Source organism: Cucurbita maxima, unplaced genomic scaffold (genome assembly GCF_002738345.1).
Source record: "Cucurbita maxima cultivar Rimu unplaced genomic scaffold, Cmax_1.0 Cma_Scf00003, whole genome shotgun sequence".
Taxonomy (NCBI): domain Eukaryota; kingdom Viridiplantae; phylum Streptophyta; class Magnoliopsida; order Cucurbitales; family Cucurbitaceae; genus Cucurbita; species Cucurbita maxima.
The window spans coordinates 423,445-447,099 of NW_019272019.1; the positions used below are offsets into that span (position 1 = coordinate 423,445).

The following is a 23,655-nucleotide window of genomic DNA, read 5'->3' on the forward strand; positions in this document are numbered from 1 at the left end:
AATGCAGAATTACGTCGACAATGGAAGATCAAATCCGGAAAAGCCTTATTTACCTTGAAAACATTGATTAGCAAGGAGTATATTGATCACGTTCTTGATTAAAAGTCACCAAAGCAAGTATGGGAAACACTTCAAAAGTTCTTAACTAAGAAAAATACCGCTTCACTGCAATTTCTAGAGAATAAACTAGCTATGGTAACTCAAGGTAATTTTTCTATTGAAGAATATTTTTTTAAAGTGAAAAATCTGTGTTCTGAAATTTCAAAATTAGATGCTAAGGAGCCAGTGAGTGGTGCTCGATTACGGCGTCATCTTATTCGTGGATTACGAAAAGCTTTTATGCACTTTATTTCGTCAATACAAGGGTGGGCAAATCAGCCTACAGTAATTGAGCTTGTGAATCTTCTTTCCAATCAGGAAGCTTTGATTAAGCAAATGACTAACAACAACGAGTTTTCCCCAAAGTCATAAGATGTGTTGTATGTCAAAGATCAAAGGAGATAAAATTTTCATTCAAAGCCTTCTTCAAGCAATGAGAATCAATTCAGGAGTGAGGAGTTGTCAAAGAAGCCATTTAAAGCTTGTTACAAGTGTGAAAAACCTGGCCATTTTAAACGAGATTGTCAGGTGGAAGAAGTGTGTGATCGTTGCGGAAAGTCAGGCCATATTAAGCCAAATTGCCAAGTCAATACAGGAATTAGAAGCAAATGTTGTACATGAAAGTAAAAATTCTTCCTATCAAATTTGGGAATATTGCTTAACCATTGAGGTTCTTGACCAGCCAACAAACGTGACTTCAGCTGTACATCAAGATGATGTCTCTACAGATGCTCATGTCTTTATAGACTACAATGAAGAATGGATTCCCGATTCTAGTTGTTCTCATCATGCAACTGGAAACAAAACTCTTCTATCAGATGTTTTTCCACATTGTCAAAAGAAGAGTAAAGGGCCCAACAAAGTGGCTGAATTGGAATCACAACTTTCTAAACTCTAGGAACTGAAGAAAACAAGTGATCAACTAAGTGCATCTGAATCACACAAAAAGAAGCCCAACAGAAAGCAGAAGAAGCAAATAAACAACTATCAGATATGTCTGCAAAGCTTGAAGAATCCCAAGAGCAGGTGATTGAGCTCACCGCTTCTGATTTAGATCGTGTTCAAGAACTGCACAAACTTTTTCAAGATCGCAATCGAGCATGGAAGTCCAAACTCGAAGCTGTTCAAAAGCAGCATGCAATGGATGTTGCTGCATTGGCCTCTGCCATAAATGAAGTTTAAAGGCTCAAGGTCCAGTTGAACATGGTGTCTAAATCCAACCAAACTCGAAGTAACCTCGCTAAGTCTATGGAAAAGCTTCAATCAGATGGAATCAAAGTTGTTGATGCCTACAACTCTTTGTCACCAGAATTGGAGGAATCAAAAGATCGGAATTCAGGGAGGGATGGCTTTGATTTTTATGGAGCGAAGGGAAGATGCCAGAAAGGTTTAAATTTCGGTCGTGTTGGTGGTGGATTTAGGAATTATTGCTCGAATGGTTCGTATGAGAGGAGTAACAGGTATTCGAATGGGGATGATTCATCTAACTTAAAGTGGGTTTGTCAAGGGTCTTTGATGAAAATAGAAGGAAGAAAGATGAAGGGTTTTTTGTTCATTGATTACTAAGTCAAAAGGAGATGGATAAAAATAAATCTATCTATTTTTTTTTTTTTTATTATAATAAATGCATTGCTTTGGAAGAATGGGCTCTCATGGTTTTCTAAGCTATTTCATAAAATTAGATGCATCAATGAGATTCCTTTATCTTAGCATTACATTTTATCTTAGCATTACATTAATTTTAAATTTTAAATGTAGTTGGTTCATTCATTGATTTAAGGAAAATATTAAATGATGCCATTGATTTTAAATTTGTTCGATTTTTTAAATAATAATAGTTATTTTTTTTTTATTGAACTATACTCTTATTAACTTTAAATAATATATATTTTTTTTTAGTAATTTTTAGTACGTTTTCAAGTATTTTATTTTAGTCCTTCTAAATTATTATTATTATTAAAATATAGTTTATAATTGTGGGGTTTAAATACATTTATATATGTTCACTCATGTTTTTAAATAAATAGGATATGTATAGAAGATATTTAAAGTTGAAAACATTATTAAACTATTTTAGAAATTTTAATCAATATGTGAACCTATTTATAATTGAAAAAACAAAAAATGTAACTATTGTTTCATGTTTTCTAAAATCTAAAATTTCATCATAGCCTTGAGTTTAGATTTTATTTTCAGGTGTGTTCGGATGCATAGTGGACCTGTTTTATAAGACCTCCTAAACCGTGTTTGAACCCGCACGCTTGACTCGACCTAATGTCGTGACCTGCTCTCCTCCTCAGCGATTGCATACCTGACTCTACCACTTTGTTCCAATGTTTTTTAGACCTTTCCTTTTTGTTTTTTTTTTTAATCCCCTTGAAGCCCATTTTAGTATTTCTAAAAGAAATTGAGATGAGTATGGTCACTTTTTGCCCAATTTAAAGAATTCTAAGATAAATTATAGGTTTAATTGTGGGCATTAGGTAAATTAAAACGCTGAACGTGTTCTAATCCGATGTCGTGAATTCTCAGAAGTTCACTTGGATTTCAAAGGATAAATTTGGACTAGCTCCATAGTTAAATTAGCAACTTCAACTTAAGCTACTCAGTTAAGTGGCTCGACATTTGGCTTGGTTGAGCGAATTGTACGTTGTACGATTACACATGCCTCGTGTCCCTATGTTGTGTTATACCATATTTATAAGTTGTGGTATAATGTGATTATTTCTTGTTATAGAATAGTATGATGCTGATAATATTTTATGCATAAACCTCCATACACCATGTTATGTAAGCTATGTTAAGTATGAAAGATTTGTCAAGAATTTTGTATGCATGATGCATAGGCTCATTATGTTATTAACCTACATCAATACTTTTCCGGTTTATAAAATTAGGCTAAGAATTGAGAGTAATTCAAGGAAAATTTTTGGATAAGCCTTATCGATTTTCTTCAAAAATCTTCCTTTATAGAAAATTTCAAAGGCTACTTTTGGTCTCTTTAGACTACTGAGGAAAGAGCTTAATAGGAGGATAGAGTTTTGTCATTCAAGCCCTTCTGTTAGAAGTTTTGAATTTTGTTGATTTTTATTGGAAAGAATTAGAATGTAAAATCTATCCCAAAAGTATCTTGAGCATGAAAAGCTCAAAGAATAATAAGCAAAGGAAGACCCTCAGTTCTTTAGGCAAGTTTGAGCCTAAGTTTCTAAACATTGAAAAATTACTCCTCCACAATGAATTTTATTGTTAAAAACCAATTTGTTAAACTTTGTGGTAAGGAGAGGAGCAACTTTGGTAAATAACCCAAAGGCCAACGATGAATTTGTAAGTTTTGAAATCCATAACTTAAACCAAGAAATTTGTTCTCTGTCATTCGAGTCATAACATTGATCTTATTTCATTAGCTTTAGGACAAGTTAAGGAACAAATTAGAGAAGAAGTGAAAAAAAAATAACTTCAGGGCAAGTTAAGGAACAAACCAGTGAAGAAGTTGTGAAAAAAAAATAAGCAATGTAGGGTCCTAATCCAAGAACAAATTGAAGTTTAAAATCTAGGGAAGTTCATTCCCAGGTACCTTATTTTAACCTCTTATATCTAGCTCGTTAATAAGATAAATGAATTGAAATAAGTCCTATACAATTCATGCTGTGTGGAACTACATGATTCGTGAAGAAATCAAGTAGACCTCACGGATCAAGAGAAAGTTGAGATTTTTAGAGGATACAAAGTTGAGATTTTTATGTGCTTATGATGTGCCAGCTTTAGAGCTTGTCATATCATCCTCTTTAAGTTTTTTACCTACTAAGTAATAAATAGATTAGTTTAACCATTTTTATACCACGTTCACATTAATTTTTGATTTGATGTTGGAGAAAATAAACTCAATTTGGTACCTACCCAAGAAAAATAAAGAGAAAATAACTTATGGAATGTAGCAAAAAGCGATCACGAACACGACCGAACAAGTAAACCACTATATAGACAAACGGCACTATTTGCCAATTACTTAAAGAAGTTTGAAGGAGTTTCAATCTTGGGAAAGTCTGAATAGAGCACCCAAATACAATCAAATTAGTAAGTAACTAATTCAAGAAAGTTTAAAAAAATACGTGTAGGAGTCGATTAGAACCTTTGGAAAATGATTAACATTCATATTTAGAAGCCTAATTGACCGCATTATGAAAGATAAGCCTCGAAAATCTAAAACTTTACCGTTTAGCACAATATTCATTTATACAGTATTCGCTTGCATGAATTGTGAATACAAGTAGTTTTATTATCCCACAAGTACTTAAGCATACTTTATTGATTTATTTTTCTTTACTTGGGTAGGTTGAGTATCTTCCTCATATGTCCCCAATTAGTATTTGGGCGATAGTTGTGTGGCCTAGATCATGAGCTATGACCATTTTAGATCATGAGCTATTGTCTTACGATAAGTTGATCTTAAAACCTAGCTATTGAGTCACACAAACTTTTTGGGATGATTAGGTACCTTATAGGAACGTTTGGACATAACCCCTATTCATAAATTATTCAACATGGGTTAGGGTTTACTTGGTACATAGGAATTAATTATCACCCATAAAGGGACTCCAAGAGTCATAGAAGATACACTATTAAGGTAGCTCTGGTTATGCGTAGTGGGGAACCATGGTCTTACACTTTTCTAGTCCATGGAGCCTATATGAGTAGATAGTCTAGTGTTCTAGCCAATAGAAGCAATGAACAAGTAGTTACTATTCTAACTTGAGGAGGGTGCAAGAATAGGTAATTTATTTATTTAGCATAAAAAGGTGAAGTCATAGGTAGTTGTTGATTGGTGTCACAATCAATGATACGATTGTGAGGCGAGAAAGTTATTGAGGATGATGACTAAGTTAAATGGGTAAGAGTTCACAACCACACTCAGAGAAAATACGTTGTGACCCCCACACGCAAGACAGTTAAGGGGCGACCCTCAAGTGGCGCCCATCCGACCATGGGAGAGCCATGATTGAGAAGTATCATGATGCAACTGAGGAGGATGGTCCACCCTCCAACACACCAAGAGTATGCATTCAAGTTAAGTCGAGGCATACACAAGATTCGAGAGATCAACGTGACATGAGTGTCAAAGATAAGCTCGAAGAGGGTCAGGTTCGCCCGATCAGAAATCGGTCCAAGAGGTGTGTGAACCGACTGGTGGGTCCATACGCGCACCTGTAGACCGTGTGTAGGAAAATTAAGTACACATCCAAATTGTCCGGTTAGAATAGCCACTGTATGAAAATAAACAGTTATGAAAGGTCCCACTCATGAAACTATACGTGATTGCATTCAACTCGAATAGGGGTCACCTACTCAGTATTTCTTAAAATACTCAAGCCATGTGCTACTTCCATTTTAGGTAAAGGCAAGACACCCCTGTATAGCTCGACCCTCAAGTAAAGACTATAACACATGCATAGAATAGTTGTATTTAAATTCCTAGATTATAGGTTAGTATAGGGAATTTTTTCAATTTTAATTTTCACTTTTTTTTTTTTTTTTTTTTTTTTTTTTTTTTTTTTTTTTTTTTTTTTTTTTTTTTTTTTTTTTTTTTTTTTTTTTTNTTTTTTTTTACTTTCATTATGTTGCTTTAAAGACGTTTTCAACACGTATGTCCATGGCAATGTTTTACAATCATTTTTTCAATGTTTATTTCTGAATAAGAGATGATGATAGCAACTTTAAGTCAGTAGAAAATTTACGGTTGTCACAAAATCTTTGAATGTCATTTTTAATTGGGAGTCACTATAAACTTGAAAACAATGTATAGGTAAAATATTCTAATTAAATATATATATATATATATATATATATATATATATATATATATATATATAGTTTTTTTTTATTTTATTTTATTTTTTTTATTTTTTATTTTTTTTTGCAAATCGTGACCCCTCCCTTTTCTCTTTTCATTTTTTTCAATTATTCCATTAATAAAGAAGTGATGCCCCTTTCAAACTCTCTTGGGTGAGAATAATTTCGTGAAGTTTATCCTTTATATATCAAATAGTTATGCTTCTAATATGTAGTTCAAGGCTATGTTCTCAAAAGATGACTTCATTGATAAATTATTTTTTTTCCTCTGATTCCAGTGATTCAAAAACTCTTATGAGTTCTTACCATTCTGCTTGTTATTTAATGTCATTATTCCAGTTGTTGTCTTATTCTAGATTTCTTATTAATGGAGCACAATTGGCGTTTTGTAGATCTCTTTCTTATGAACTTAAAGAGACCAAAATCTCGAAGAGATCTATAGAAGAAGAATTTTTTTTAAAAAAAAAGCGAGTAAACATACCCATAATCTAACTTTCGATAAATCTTGTTACTTTTGACTTTTTAAAAATCGGTCAAAGTAGTGAGGTAGGGTTGTGCTCTTTCGAGCAAGAATAATTTGAGCTTCTAATTCATTTATTTGGGTTTAAAAATCTAGGTTTTATTGGAGGTGGTGTTGAGGATGTGAGGTTAAACACGTAAATTCAATCATTTTCCTTACCATTTATGTGTTCTCAAATTTGAATTCAACCAATGAGAGTCTTCCACTTGTCAAACATCCCATGGTTGATATGTACCGTTAGGTCTGACTACAGGCTAGCACTCACTTATGCTGGTGGAAACCAATAGCAAACAAAAAAATGTGTATAGTATCTTTCTCTACGCATCCATATAGAACACATAGTAGAGAAGAATCTTGTGCTCGTGACATACAACATACAACACACTTTGAGGGTTTCACGTTCCACCCTCAATTATAAATTTACGCCGGTACGACCCTATTCAGGAGGCTTGACGCCGTGTTCACATTCACTAGGGGCACTCATCATGAGTCAACTACATGTGTAGTCCCAAGTCCGTTTTGATGATCGGTTTATAGAATTGCGGTCTTAGTCTTTATCCCATTCCTACACTTGATTGGAGCACTCACCCTAAGCCATCTACCTGTGTAACCCCAAATCTTTTCCAAGGCTAGTTTACGAAATCGTAACTTCTTCCTTACCCGTTTGTACACTCAATAGAAGTTCTCATCTCGAGCTAACTACCCATGTAATCTCAAGTCCTTCAAGATCAATTTACATGATTGCAACATCAGCCTTGACTCGACCCTACACTCAATAATAGCTCAAGTAACTTTGGGGTTCTGATGATATTTTTCATACTATTGTAAAGCTTTCTTAATCATTATTAGATGTCATGGAGGGTTATTAGGTCCTTAGGGGCATCTAGGTGATTTATTCCTCATCTTGCATTTTTTAGGATGCTTGGGGTTAGCTCCTCGGGGATAGTTCAATCTCTAGGTGCACCAAGTCTAGACATATGATCGATACTCATAATCCTAGAGTGCTCGATCTATTAGAAATGTACTGGCCTAGGTCAACATGTAAACTGCTCTAGCTCTAGTGCCATAATCTTAGCTTGTTCCACTCATGCATACTTTGTTAGGGAGATATTTCTATCAATCACCTGAAGCACGAAAACACATAATCTACTCATTAATGCATGTTTAATAGGCAGATATTCATATCAACCCGCAAGGAAATCATAATCTAAACTTAGGTAGCTCTACGACGGTTTCTGTACGTGATAAATTTTTGAAGCCCGTAATTACTTATTATTGATGAATATGATGTTTCATGACATTTCCTTAATATGATGATGATTTTTTATACTATTGATTAAGCTTTCTTAATCATTCTTAAATGTGATAGAGGCTTATTGGGTCCTTAGGCGCATCTAAGTGATTTAGTCCTCATCTCGCATTTTTTTATGAAGCTTGGGGTTAGCTCCTTGGGGGCTAACTCAATCTCTAGGTGCACTCAAGTCTAGACGTATGATTGCTACTCATAATCCTAGAGTGCTCGATAGAAATCTACTGACCTAGGTCAATGGTGCACTCAAGTCTAGACGTATGATTGCTACTCATAATCCTTGAGTGCTCGATAGAAATATACTGACCTAGGTCAACATATAAACCGCTCTAGCTCTAATGCCCAAATTAGCTTAGATCACTCATGCATACTTTGTTAGGAAGATATTTTTATCAATCACCTAAAGCACGAAAAACATAATCTACTCATTCATGCATGCTTATTAGGGATATGTTCCTATCAACCAGTAAGGAAATCATAATCTAAGCATTGAAGCAAACTCAATGGGAAAATAACACTCATTAGTCACCCAGGACACATCATAATATCTTATCCTCCATTCCAGCACAATGGAAAGCATAAAAATTTGTATGCATCATAAATTCTCATCCTAGGGATATTTCCTTAATTTTTCTTAACATATAAAATATTTTCATCCAAATAGTCCTTCTAGAGTCCTAAACATGCATATTCTAACACCTAAGGAAAGATATACTCGCATGCTATTATGTTCTTACACAAGCATTACTTGAGAGATGCGAGAATGACTATTTATATGGATTACGTATGCCTTGTCGAGCAAGCTTTGTCTTGTGTTAGGAGCTTCAAATTTTCTAAAATTTCTCGAGTATAACCTAATTAAAATCAGAAAATTGTCCACATCGAAATCAGGGAAGAGCAATCGAATATAGGTTAAAACGGGTAAAAATTGGAATGATACACAGAAGATTAGCATGGCCCCTACAGAAGGATGACACAAACCAATTGAGAAATGGTTCAATTTTTTTTATAAATCAGAGTGGCGAAGTGGAAGCGTGGTGGGCCCATAGCCCATAGGTCCCAAGATCGAAACTTGGCTTTGATATGATTTACAAACAACCCTAAGAAATGCTTTTGAAAGTTATGATATAAAATCATATGGTATGAAGGAAAATAGGAAGAGAGGTTGTTTTGGAAAATGATCATTATATTTAACATGATGTTAAGATGGTTGCTACTCCTCGTCCCATTCATCCCATTCATGTTTGTATATCCCATTAGGATAGTCACCTAAGGAAAACTTAAAATGATAGGTCCCATTCATGTTTGTATGTCTTTTCATTTTCTAGCTCCAATAGTGGGGTCACTTACTGAGTATATAATACTCAAGCCACATGCTACTTCTATATTTCAGGTAAAGTTTGTATGTCTTTTGTATTGTTTTAAAGACATTTTCTTAAACATGTAAGCCCATAATGTTGTTTTATGGAGATGATTTAATTGATTATTTCCGCATAAGAAGTTACATTATATATACTGTAGCGACTTTAAGTTAGTAGAAATCTAGGGTCCTTACATTTCTCCCCTCAATTCTTTCATGAAACTTAAAAGATTGAATCTCAAGAAAGAAATAGGGGGCAATATCTCACCTTTTAGTTTGAATCCAATAGTCATTGACTAATAATATTTTCATATCTATTCACCCTTTTGATTAGTAGTCTAGACATTTGTCATCCTAAATTAGTTATAGAATATATCTTAGATTCAATTAATATTTTCTCTTTGGATTTGATAAGTAGTATATTTTATTTTATTGTCAAGATTGAGATAATATTTTTCTTATTTGTAGGTATTAGTTGGTATCTTGTACTTATTTACATTGTGAATATCAATGAACATTGAACCTTCGATTCGAATTCTATTTCTTATTCCTAAATCTGTATTCTTTCATTGACTAATAATATTTTCATATCTATTCACCCTTTTGAGTGGTAGATATTGTGTTTGGTATTAGAGCCAAGTTTGTACGGTTTAATATTATTACTAAATGAGAAGAATGGGGGAAGATTTTCTATGGGTATAGCTATGGAAAAGCTTGTTTGCAATAACTTTAGTTATTGGAAGTTATGTATGGAAGCTTATCTACCGGGGAAGATTTGTGGGATTTAATGAAAGGTGATGACACAGAAATTTCAGCAAATACTCCACAGAATGCAGAATTACACCGACAATGGAAGATCAAATGCGGAAAAACCTTATTTACCTTGCGAACTTTTATTAGCAAGGAGTATATTGATCATGTTCGTGATTTAAAGTCACCAAAGCAAGTATGGGAAACACTTCAAAAGTTGTTCACTAAGAAAAATACCGCTCGACTGCAATTTCTAGAGAATGAACTAGCTATGGTAACTCAAGGTAATTTTTCTATTGAAGAATATTTTTTTAAAGTAAAAAATATGTATTCTGAAATTTCAAAATTAGATGCTAAGGCGTCAGTGAGTGATGCTCGATTACGGCATTATCTTATTCGTGGATTACGAAAAGATTTTACGCCCTTTATTTCCTCAATACAAGTGTGGGAAAATCAGCCTACAGTAATTGAACTGGTGAATCTTCTTTCGAATCAGGAAGCTTTGATTAAGCAGATGACTAACAGCAACGAGTTTTCCCCAAAGTCATAAGATGTGTGGTATGTCAAAGATCAAAGGAGACAGAATTTTCATTCAAAGCCTTCATCAAGCAATGAGAATCAATTTAGGAGTGAGGAGTCGTCAAAGAAGCCATTTAAAGCTTGTTACAGGTGTGGAAAACCTGGCCATTTTAAACGAGATTGTCAGGTGAAAGTAGCGTGTGATCATTGCAGAAAGCCAGGCCATATTAAGCCAAATTACCAAGTCAAAATGCAGGAATTAGAAGCAAATGTTGTACATGAAAGTAAAAATTCTTCCGATCCAATTTGGGAATATTGCTTAACCATTGAGGTTCTTGACCAGCCAACAAACGTGACTTCAGCTGTACATCAAGATGATGTCTCTATAGATGCTCATGCCTTTATAGACTACAATGAAGAATGGATTCTCGATTCTGGTTGTTCTCATCATGCAACTGGAAACAAAACTCTTCTATCAGATGTTTGTCCACATTGTCAAAAGAAGAGTAAAGGGCCCAACAAAGTGGCTAAATTGGAATCACGACTTTCTCAACTCTAGGAGGAACCGAAGAAAACAAGTGATCAACTAAGTGCATCTGAATCACACAAAAAACAAGCCCAACAGAAAGTAGAAGAAGCAAAGAAACAACTATCAGATATGTCTGAAAAGCTTGAAGAATCCCAACAGTAGGTGATTGAGCTCTCTGCTTCTGAGGAAGATCGTGTTCAAGAACTGCACAAACTTTCTCAAGATTCCAATCGAGCATGGAAGTCCAAACTCGAAGCTGTTCAAAAGTAGCACGCAATGGATGCTGCTGCATTGGCCTCTGCCATTCATGAAGTTCAGAGGCTCAAGGTCCAGCTGAACATGGTGTCTAAATCCAACCAAACCCGAAGTAACCTCGCTAAGTCTATGGAAAAGCTTCAATCAGATGGAATCAAAACTTTTGAAGCCTACAACTCTTTGTCACCAAAATTGGAGGAATCAAAAGATCGGAATTCAGGGAGGGATGATTTTGATTTTTATGGAGGGAAGGGAAGATGCCAGAAAGATTTAAATTCCAGTCGTGTTGGTGGTGGATTTAGGAATTATGGCTCGAATGATTCGTATGAGAGGAGTAACAGGTATTTGAACGGGGATGATTCATCTAACTCGAAGTGGGGTTTGTCAAGGGTCTTTGATGAAAATAGGAGGAAGAAAGATGAAGGTAATTCTGGCAGCGACGGTGGTGGCAGTCGACCGAAGCTTAATCTGGAGCCACGTACGCTGCCGGTGAATGATGTGAAGTCGTCGAAGATATCAAGGACGACCGCGAGGTCTAAGAATTCAAACCCATTTGGAATGGTGAGGCCGAGGGAAGAGGTTCTAGCTGAGAAAGGACATGATTGAAAAAAACTTGACAAGGAGTTAGAGTCGAAAATTATGGAAGTGTCAAGGGAGAAGACTGAAAAATCCAACGCCATTGGGAAAAAGAGCTTTGGCAATGTAATTGGTCAGGCTGCTGAGGACAAAATAGAGAGAAGCTGGAGGAAGCCGAGTTTCAATTACTCTGGACCAGTGGGGCGGGATGCTCAACCTGACAAAAATCCTAATGGTTTTGTGGATGCTAATTGGGCTGGTGACATGAACGACAGATGCTCCACAAGAGGTTTTTGTTTTACACCAGGCTCTGTTGCAATTTCATGGTGCAGTAAAAAGCAAAGCATCGTTGCTTTGTCAAGTTGTGAAGCCGAATATGTAGCTACTACAATGACTACTTAAGGATTTTTGTGGCTCATCACGAGGCTTATTCAAGAAATGGTGACTACTCATTATCATTTTGTTTGAGAGAATGCTAACGCAGGATGTTGAATTGCAAAAAATACAGACTAATAAGCAAGTTGCGGACATATTTACTAAGGCACTTGCCAAAGTAAAGTATGAAGTTTTTCGTAAAGGCTCTCAAAGCTATTGAGAAAATAAGTTTGCACTAAGGGAGGCTGTCATCTTGTTAGTCATCATGTTGAGTATCTTGAAGTTCATATCCATAAAGAAATAAAATTTGGAGAAATTTTGGATCGACTCTTCTTTACACGTTAAATCCTTTCTCGAGGGAAGTGTATCATGTGCTATCATGTGAGTGGGGTGACGTATACTTTCGTAACATAGACACATAAAATATATTGTGTACGGGGGAGTGCGAGTCTACAAGCCACTAGTCCTATTCTTTCTAGTATCTCAAAAGGATGGAAGAACTTGGGCTTAGCTTCCCTTTCTTTTCAAAATCTGAACATCCCTCTCATGGGTGCTATCTTTAGGAACACATGGTCTCCTACATCAAAATTTAGGTTTTTACGCCTTCCATCTGCATAAATATTTTACGAACTAAAATTTTATTTTTATTTGAAACAAAAAGATTTAAAAAAAAATTCAAACTTAAATCAAACGAACCCAAAACTATATGGTTGGGTTGGGTGGATTTCAGTTTTTGTGATGTTTCACATTGGATGAGGAGGAGAACGAAACACCCTTAAGCGTGTAGAAACCTTCCCATAGTAGACGCGTTTTAAAACCTTGAGAGGAAGCTCGTAAGGGAAATCCCAAAGAAGGCAATATCTACTAGTGGTGAGCTTGCGTCGTTACTGGTATTAAAGCCAGACACCGGCGATGAACCAGCGAGAAGGTTGTTCCCCGAAGGGGAATAAACACGAGGTGGTGTGCCAGCGAGGACGCTGGGCTTAAAGGGGGGGTGGATTGTGATGTTCCACATTGGTTGGGGAGGAGAACAAAACACACTTTACAATGGTGTGAAAACCTTTCACTAACAGACACGTTTTAAAGTCTTGAGGGGAAACCCATAAAAGTAATATCTGCTACTGGGTCGTTACCGTTTTTCACCTGAGTTGTTCGAGTTAATATGAATTAACATCCCAAACAATTGAACTAAGAACAAAAATCCTCTCACCCTTTCCATATATATATATTTTTTTAGTAATTTTTAGTACGTTTTCAAGTATTTTATTTTAGTCCTTCTAAATTAGAACCATTATTATTATGGTTAAAATATAGTTTATAATTGTGGTGCTTTAAATACAGACTCAATGGGGAAATAACACCCATTAGTCACGCATACCACATATTATTGTATCTTATCCTCAATTCTAGCACAACGGAAAGCATAAAAATAGATATGTATCATAAAATCTCATCCTAGGGGAAGTTCGTTAATTTTCCTTAACATATATAGCATTTTCATCCAAATAGCCCTTTTAAAGTCCTAAATATGCATAATCTACCATTCAAGGCAAGATATGCTCGCATGCTAGTATGCCCTTGAGCTAGAATTACTTTAGAAGAGTAAAAATGATTATTTATATGGATGACGTAAGCTTTGTCGAGCAAGCTTTTTCTTGTGTTAGGAGCTTCAAATTTTCTAAAATTTCTCTAGTATAACCTAATTCAAATCATAAAATGGTCCACATCAAAATCAGGGAAGAACAATGGAATATTAATGAAATTGGAACCCAGGGGTCTTAGTGGTTTGGTTCGTAGTCAATGTTTATTACTTCTCTTCTCCCGCCGCCCTGAAAATAAGAAGACGTTTCAACTTCTGTATGGTATTTTCCAAAGCAAAACTTAGACTCCATCGTTTAGTTACAAGTCCGGAGGAGGAGGAATGCACGTAATTGCCAATTAAAATTTTAAAAAATAAATAAATAAATAAAAGTGTTATTTGGTGGGGTATGGCTATGGACCATTGCATGAAATGCAGTGCTGAGTCGGACAGAATCATTGCCCACCATCTCTTTCTACCATTGGCTAATAATATTTATTGTGCCAAAGTTGACCATAATTTGGAAAGCTATAAATAAAAAAATAAATATGAAATCACTACTCTCGCTTTCAGTGTCTTGTGGAGTTTAATTGGTGAGGGAATCCATTAATACTATTTATTATTTGTTCCATATTTGAAATAAATTTTAAAAAAAATGATTCACTTTGTCTAAAAGTGATGCGTTCAGATACGTTCTATCAATTTCCATTCAATTTTTAGAATTTAAATTTATGGTTAGTTTGACCATATATCGTGAACAATATATGATTCTCTAACTTTTGGATCTTTTTTTATCTCTACTTTTAGGGAAATCAAATAAATTTCCATACTTTATTGTGTGGAAGGGATACAATTTGGAACACAGAATGTATTTCCACACAATCATATGCATATCCTACTCATAATATCATATTAATATCAAATATGGAATTTGCGTACTTCAAAAAAAAAAAAAAAAAAAAAAAACTTTTTCCCTTGTTTTATTTGTTCATATATAGGAAGTTTGTGGAGAATTTATAATAATAATTTTATAATATAGTAATGGTAATGGCATTTAACTTCTACGTTTGTAATTTAACATTGACCAAAAAATAAACATGTGAGCGTATCATTTAAGACCTTATTAATTTCTATTTTATAAATAATTTTAAGATATTGCTTTAGCTCAAGTTGCCATAGATCATTTGTTTTTCCATTTTGACATTTGAAAAAAATAATAATAATATTAAAGAAGAGCAAAATAGTCATCCACTCATCTTTAAATTTCAACGGATAAAGCTATAAGATTCTGCGACCAAAAGTTGTTAGATTCGGGTTGCAAATTGCATGAGAAAAGCTATTTGTTTGTTTCTTGTTTTTTCTATTCTCGAAGTGCAATGGACATTGGACAGCCATCTTTGAAAAAGTATTCATATCTAAAATACATTTTAAAAAATAAGAATAAAAAAAGGAAAAACAATTTTGGACTCCCACCTTTTTGAAAAATTATAATTACTACGTTTATGCTATTTAAAAACAGTATAAATCTAATTAATTACGTCTGGCTTTGTTAATTTTTAAATTGTATAAAAATATAAATCGAACTAAAGCTATAAATATAAGAATATATATAAATAAAATCTATGAACAAATAAATGAATTAAACATCGAGAGAAAACAGGAAGGCGAGAGAATAATGCATGTCTGGTAATGACAATATTATCTTTTTACGGATGGGACCCTACTGTCAACCATACAATGTTAATAGAGAGATTAATTAACTAATGCATGTTGGACATAGACCGATTAATTAAAAAATTTTAAACTAGAGATATGTAGGACTTACCTCGAAAGGAAAGCCCTCCAAAAATAGGCGTATGCCGCTATGAGCGGCGAGCACACGGTATTCTTTAGTAAAAGGCGAAAGAATAGTTCGCTCTGTGCTCACCGCACGGCTCCGTGATTGACAATGGGCCTTGGATGGTCACTTTATAGGTGTCTATCGTTTTCGCATCTTGGAGAGTTTCCGATGTGGGACAATTCCTACTTTCAACTCCCCTGGGTTCCCCTCCACGGCCTGTATACCAAAGTAAATTAAATCATGGCCATGGATTTACTATATATATATATATATATAAACTCGTGATCGGAAAAGAATCACAGGAGAATAAATCTAAAATTAAAATTAAAATTAAAATTAATTTCATTAATATAAACTCTACACAGAAGATTAGCATGGCCCCTGCAGAAGAATGACACACACCAATTGAGAAATGGTTCAATTTTATTTATAAATCAGAGTGGCGCAGCGGAAGCGTGGTGGGCCCATAACCCACAGGTCCCAGGATCGAAACCTGACTCTGATATCCATCCTTTAATTTCCTTAACTTCAAGGAACGGGAGCTTACATTTATTTACTTAGGCAGCTCTACCACTTTTTTGTAGGTGATTATTATTGATGAATATGATGTTTCACGACATTTCCTTAATATGATTACGGCATTATCTTATTCGTGGATTATGAAAAGATTTTACTCCCTTTATTTCCTCAATACAAGTGTGGGCAAATCAGCCTACAGTAATTGAACTGGTGAATCATCTTTCCAATCAAAAAGCTTTGATTATCAGCCTACAGTAATTGAACTGGTGAATCATCTTTCCAATCAAAAAGCTTTGATTATCAGCCTACAGTAATTGAACTGGTGAATCATCTTTCCAATCAAAAAGCTTTGATTAAGCAAATGACTAATAGCAACGAGTTTTCCCAAAAGTCATAAGATGTGTTGTATGTCAAAGATCAAAGGAGACAAAATACTCCCAAAAGTCATAAGATGTGTTGTATGTCAAAGATCAAAGGAGACAAAATTTTCATTCAAAGCCTTCATCAAGCAATGAGAATCAATTTAGGAGTGAGGAGTCGTCAACGAAGCCATTTAAAGCTTGTTACAAGTGTGGAAAACCTGGCCATTTTAAACGAGATTGTCAGGTGAAAGTAGTGTGTGATCATTGCAGAAAGCCAGGCCATATTAAGCCAAATTACCAAGTCAAAATGCAGGAATTAGAAGCAAATGTTGTACATGAAAGTAAAAATTCTTCCGATCCAATTTGGGAATATTGCTTAACCATTAGAAGCAAATGTTGTACATGAAAGTAAAAATTCTTCCGATCCAATTTGGGAATATTGCTTAACCATTAGAAGCAAATGTTGTACATGAAAGTAAAAATTCTTCCGATCCAATTTGGGAATATTGCTTAACCATTGAGAGCAAATGTTGTACATGAAAGTAAAAATTCTTCCGATCCAATTTGGGAATATTGCTTAACCATTGAGATTCTTGACCAGCCAACAAGCGTGACTTCAGCTGTACATCAAGATGATGTCTCTACAGACGCTCATGCCTTTATAGACTATAATGAAGAATGGATTCTCGATTTTTGTTGTTCTCATCATGCAACTGGAAACAAAACTCTTCTATCAGATGTTTGTCCACATTGTCAAAAGAAGAGTTGGGCCCAACAAAGTGGCTGAATTGGAATCACGATTTTCTCAACTCTAAGAGAAACTGAAGAAAACAAGTGATCAATTAAGTGCATCTGAATCACACAAAAAGCAAGCCCAACCGAAAGTAGAAGAAGCAAAGAAACAACTATCAGATATGTCTGAAAAGCTTGAAGAATCTCAACAGCAGGTGTTTGAGCTCTCCGCTTCTGAGGAAGATCGTGTTCAAGAACTGCACAAACTTTCTCAAGATCGCAATCGAGCATGGAAGTCCAAACTCGAAGCTGTTCAAAAGCAACACGCAATGGATGCTGCTGCATTGGCCTCTGCCATAAATGAAGTTCAGAGGCTCAAGGTCCAGCTGAACATGGTGTCTAAATCTAACCAAACCCGAAGTAACCTCGCTAAGTCTGTGGAAAAGAATCAATCAGATGGAATCAAAGCTATTGAAGCCTACAACTCTTTGTCACCAAAATTGGAGGAATCAAAAGATCGGAATTCAGGGAGGGATGGCTTTGATTTTTATGGAGGGAAGGGAAGATGCCAGAAAGGTTTAAATTCCAGTCGTGTTGGTGGTGGATTTAGGAATTATTGCTCGAATGGTTCGTATGAGAGGAGTAACAGGTATTCGAATGGGGATGATTCATCTAACTCGAAGTGGGGTTTGTCAAGGGTCTTTGATGAAAATAGGAGGAAGAAAGATGAAGGTAATTCTGGCAGCGGCGGTGGTGGCAGTCAATCGAAGCTTAATCTGCAGCCACGTACGCTGCCGATGAATGATGTGAAGTCATCGAAGATATCAAGGACGACGGTGAGGTCCAAGAGTTCGAACCCATTTGGAATGGTGAGGCCGAGGGAAGAGGTTCTAGCTGAGAAAGGACATGATTGGAAAAAACTTGACAAGGAGTTAAAGTCGAAAATTATGGAAGTGTCAAGGGAGAAGACTGAAAAATCCAACGCCATTGGGAAAAAGAGCTTTGGCAATGGAATTGGTCAGGCTGCTGAGGACAAAATAGAGAGAAGCTGGAGGAAGCCGAGTTTCAATAACTCTAGACAAGTGGGGCGGGGTGCTCAACCTGATAAAAATCCTAGTGGTTTTGTGGATGCTAATTGGGCTGGTGACATGAACGACAGATGCTCCACAAGAGGTTTTTGTTTTACAGGAGACTCTATTGCAATTTCATGATGCAGTAAAAAGCAAAGCATCGTTGCTTTGTCAAGTTGTGAAGCCGAATATGTAGCTACTACAATGACTACTTAAGGATTTTTGTGGCTGATCACGAGGCTTATTCAAGAAATGGTGACTACTCATTATGATTTTGTTTGAGAGAATGCTAACGCAGGATGTTGAATTACAAAAAATATAGATTAATAAATAAGTTGCGGACATATTTACTAAGGCACTTGCCAAAGTAAAGTTTGAAGTTTTTCGTAAAGGCTCTCATAGCTATTGAGAAAATAAGTTTGCACTGCAAACTTTAGTGCAAACTTATTGTTAGTTTGGATTAGTCAATGAATATTTTTTTTCTTTAGATTTGATTAGTAGTATATTTTATTGTATTGTCAAGATTTAAATAGTTTATATTTTACTTGTTTGTAGGTATTAGTTGGTATCTTGTATCTATTTAAACGTTGTGAATTTCAATGAAGATTGACCTTCGGTCCCAATTCTATTTCTTCTTCTTAAATCTGTATTCATTCGCTGAGTATTCACACTCTTGAGTCGTAGATATTGCGTTAGCTATTATCCTTTCAAGTCTTCTATGAAAATGTTTCTTGGAGGTGCAGAAATCGATTGGGATAGGCCTCACGCGACGAATTCACATGTAAAATCGAATTGAATTTTTTAAGCTCCTTTGGATTACTTCAACGGCTGCCCAAATTTGGGAAATTGATTTGGGGCATTTTGCCTTTCTTTCCTTCACCAAAATTGTGGTTAATCTTATTTAGAAAGAATAGAAACAAGTTTGGAGGGAAATGATGGACTATAGCTCTCGAATTTGGAAGGAACATGAGAACTCAAAACCTAAAAAATGAAAAAGCTTATAACTCGTGATTGAAGGCTCGATGTTGCTTGCTTCTTGCTCCAAATGAACGCACATGGCTCATGACTTGAGAGAAATGATCTACCGCCTTTGAAACGTTTAGAACCACCATGAATTTATAGTTGATCCTTTTGGATTTTTCGCTAGAAAATCCTGTGCCGATCAGAGCTTTGTCAAACTTAGTTATGAATTTTAGCCGTTGGATTTGATGATCGGTGAATGTTCTAGATCATATCAAATTTATAGGGTGATCCAACAGCTAGATTTCAAGAGACTTGGATTATGTGCATAAGGGTACTATGGAGGATCTAATTTGGTCAGGAATGACAATTTGGTGATTCTTTTAAACTTTATAAATAAGGTAATTTATCACTTTCCGAAAATGTTAATATTATTTTTTTCGAATTAATCCAATTTGTTTTTATAAAATTGGTTACCTCTTGTTAGTCCTTTTCTTCTTGTTGAGTGTCTTGAAATTCATATCCATACAGAAATAAAATTTGGAGAAATTTTGGATCGACTCTTCTTTACACGTTAAATCCTTTCTCGATGGAAGTGTATCATGTGCTATCATGTGAGTGGGGTGACGTATACTTTCGTAACATAGACACATAAAATATATTGTGTACGGGGGAGTGCGAGTCTACAATCCACTAGTCCTATTCTTTCTAGTATCTCAAAAGGATCGAAGAACTTGTGGCTTAGCTTCCCTTTCTTTTCAAAATCTGAACATCCCTGTCATGGGTGCTATCTTTAGAAACACATGGTCTCCTACATCGAAATTTAGGTTTTTACGCCTTCCATCTACATAAATATTTTACGAACTAAAATTTTATTTTTATTAGAAACAAAAAGATTTAAAAAAAAATTCAAACTTAAATCAAACGAACCCAAAACTATATGGCCGGTTGGGTGGATTTCAGTTTTTGTGATGTCCCACATTGGTTGGGGAGGAGAACGAAACACCCTTAAGCATGTGTAAACCTTCCCATAGTAGACGCGTTTTAAAACCTTGAGAGAAAACTCGTAAGGAAAATTCCAAAGAGGACAATATCTACTAGTGGTGAGCTTGCGTCGTTACTAGTAAAAGAGTCTGACACCGGGCGATGAACCAGCGAGGAGGTTGTTCCCCGAAGGGGGATAAACACAAGACGGTGTGCCAGCGAGGACGCTGGGCCCGAAGGGGGGTGGATTGTGATGTTCCACATTGGTTGGGGAGGAGAACAAAACACCTTTTACAACGGTGTGAAAACCTTTCACTAGCAGACACGTTTTAAAGCCTTGAGGGAAAGCCCATAAGAGTAATATTTGCTACTGGGTCGTTACCGTTTTTAACCTGCGTTGTTTGAGTTAAAAAGAATTAACATCCCAAACAATTGAACTACGAACAAAACCCTCTCACCCTTTCCATTTATGAAGATCGTGTTACACCAAACCCACTTGAAAGAATCATTAAATTTGGTAGTTTTTTGTTCATTGATTATGGATAAAAATAAATCTATCTATTGTTTTCTAAGCTATTTCATAAAATTAGATGCATGAATGAGATTCCTTTATCTTTGCATTACATTCATTTTAAATGTAGTTGGTTCATTCATTGATTTAAGGAAAATATTAAATGATGCCATTGATTTTAAATTTGTCCGATTTTTTAAATAATAATAGTTATTTTTTTTTATTGAGCTATACTCTTATTAACTTTAAATAATATATAAATTTTTTTAGTAATTTTTAGTACATTTTCAAGTATTTTATTTTAGTCCTTCTAAATTAGAACTATTATTATTATTGTTAAAATATAGTTTATAATTGTGGGGTTTAAATACATTTATATATGTTCACTCGTGTTTTTAAATAAATAGGATATGTATAGAAGATATTTAAAGTTGAAAACATTATTAAACTATTAGAATGTAAAATCTATCCCAAAAGTATCTTAAGCTCAAATAAGAATTTTTCATGAAAAGCTAAAAGAATAATAAGCAAAGGAAGACCCTCAGTATCTTTAGGTAAGTTTGGGCCTAAATTTCTAAACATTGAAAAATTAATCCTCCACAATGAATTTCATCATTTAAAACAAATTTGTTAAACTTTGTGGTAAGGAGAGGAGCAACTTTGGTGAAGAACCCAAAGGCCAACGATGAATTTGTAAGTTTTGAAATCCACAACTTAAACCACGAAATTCGTTCTCCGTCATTCGAGTCATAACATTGATCTTATTTCATTAGCTTTAGGGCAAGTTAATGAACAAATTAGTGAAGAAGTGAAAAACAAATAGCTTTAGGGCAAGTTAAGGAACAAACCAGTGAAGAAGTTGTGAAAAAAATAAGCAATGTATGGTCCTAATCCGAGAACAAATTGAAGTTGAAAATCTAGGCAAGTTCATTCCCAAGAACCTTATTTTAACCTCTTATATCTAGCTCGTTAATAAGCCAAATGAATTGAAATCAGTCCTATACAATTCATGGTGTGTAGAACTACACGATTCGTGAAGAAATAGAGTAGACGCTCACTGATCAAGAGAAAAAACATTATTTATAGAGGATACAAAGTTGAGATTTTTATGTGCTTATGATGTGCCAGCTTTAGAGCTTGTCATATCATCCTCTTTAGGTTTTTTACCTACTAAGTAATAAATAGATTAGTTTAACCATTTTTATACCACGTTCTCATTAAGTTTTGATTTGATGTTGGAGAAAATAAACTCAATTTGGTACCTACCCAAGAAAATTAAGGAGAAAATAACTTACAGAATGTAGCAAAAAGCGATCACAAACACGACCGAACAAGTAAACCACTATATAGACAACCCTTTGCTCACATTTTTGAATTGGTTCAAATACTTTTAGACCATTTCTAAAAAAAAAATTTATTTTTCTAGAAAATAGTCACTATTTGCCACTTAAGAAGTTTGAAGGAGTTTCAACCTTCGGAAAGTCGTGAATAGAGCACCCAAATACAACCAAATTAGTAAGCAACTAACTATTTCGAGAAAGTTTAAAAAAATACTTGTAGGATTCGATGAGAACCTTTGGAAAATGATTAACATTCATATTTAGAAGCCTAATTGACCGCATTATGAAAGATAAGCCTCGAACACCTAAAACTTTACCGTTTAGCACAATATTCATTTATACAGTATTCGCTTACATGAATTGTGAATACAAGTAGTTTTATAATCCCACTAGTACTTAAGCATACTTTATTGATTTATTTTTCTTTACTTGAGTAGGTTGAGTATCTTGCTCATATGTCCCCAATTAGTATTTGGGCGATAGTTGTGTGGCCTAGATCATGAGCTATGACCATTTTAGATCATGAGCTATTGTCTTACGATAAGTTGATCTTAAAACCTAGTTATTGAGTCACACAAACTTTTTGGGATGATTAGGTACCTTATAGGAACGTTTGGGCATAACCCCTGTTCATAAATTAATCAACATGGGTTAGGGTTTACTTGGTACATAGGAATTAGTTATCACCCACAAGGGACTTCAAGAGTCATAGAAGATACATTATTAAGGTAGCTCTGGTTATGCGTAGTGGGGAACCATGGTCTTACACTTTTCTAGCCCAAGGAGCCTATATGAGTAGATAGTCTAGTGTTCTAGCCAATAGAAGCAATGAACAGTAGTTTACTATTCTAACTTGAGGAGGGTGCAAGAATAGGTAATTTATTTATTTAGCATAAAAAGGCGAAGTCATAGGTAGTTGTTGCTTGGTGTCACAATCAATGATACGATTGTGAGGCGAGAAAGTTATCGAGGATGATGACTAAGTTAAATGGGTAAGAGTTCACAACCATACTCAGAGAAAATAAGTTGTGACCCCCACACGCAAGACAGTCAACGGGCGACCCTCAAGTGGCGCCCATCCGACTATGGGAAGGCCAAGATTGAGAAGTATCATGATGCAACCGAGGAGGATAGTCCATAAACCAACACACCAAGAGTATGCATTCAAGTTAAGTCGAGGCTTACACAAGATTCGAGAGATCAATGTGACATGAGTGTCAAAGATAAGCTCGAAGAGGGTCAGGTTCGCCCGACCAGAAATCGGTCCAAGAGGTGTGTGAACCAACTAGTGGGTCCATACGCGCACGTGTAGACCGTGTGTAGGGAAATTAAGTACACATCCAAATTGCCCAGTTAGAATAGCCATTGTATGAAAATAAACAGTTATGATAGGTCCCACTCATGAAACTATACGTGATTGCATTCAACTCAAATAGGGGTCACCTACTCCGTATTTCTTAAAATACTCAAGCCATGTGCTACTTCCATTTTAGGTAAAGGCAAGGCACCCCTGTACAGCTCGACCCTCAAGTAAAGACTATAACACATGCATAGTATTTAAATTCCTAGATCATAGGTTAGTATAGGGAATTTTTCAATTTAAATTTTCACCTTTTTTT

General features: G+C 35.1%; 5 non-coding genes across 5 annotated transcripts; 4 read left to right on the forward strand and 1 right to left on the reverse strand.

The window, feature by feature from the left end:
- Window positions 1–8,676: 8,676 nt before the first annotated feature.
- LOC111477371 lies at window positions 8,677–8,781 on the forward strand. The gene has a single exon (XR_002717290.1). It is a non-coding gene; the product is annotated as a U6 spliceosomal RNA (small nuclear RNA).
- A 6-nt stretch (window positions 8,782–8,787) lies between these two features.
- On the forward strand, window positions 8,788–8,859 carry TRNAM-CAU. Its single transcript has one exon. It is a non-coding gene; the product is annotated as a tRNA-Met (tRNA).
- A 6,678-nt stretch (window positions 8,860–15,537) lies between these two features.
- Window positions 15,538–15,654, reverse strand: LOC111477335. Its single transcript, XR_002717257.1, has one exon. It is a non-coding gene; the product is annotated as a U5 spliceosomal RNA (small nuclear RNA).
- Window positions 15,655–15,882: 228 nt separating this feature from the next.
- LOC111477393 lies at window positions 15,883–15,985 on the forward strand. Its single transcript, XR_002717310.1, has one exon. It is a non-coding gene; the product is annotated as a U6 spliceosomal RNA (small nuclear RNA).
- Window positions 15,986–15,991: 6 nt separating this feature from the next.
- Window positions 15,992–16,063, forward strand: TRNAM-CAU. Its single transcript has one exon. It is a non-coding gene; the product is annotated as a tRNA-Met (tRNA).
- The last annotated feature ends 7,592 nt before the right edge of the window (window positions 16,064–23,655 follow it).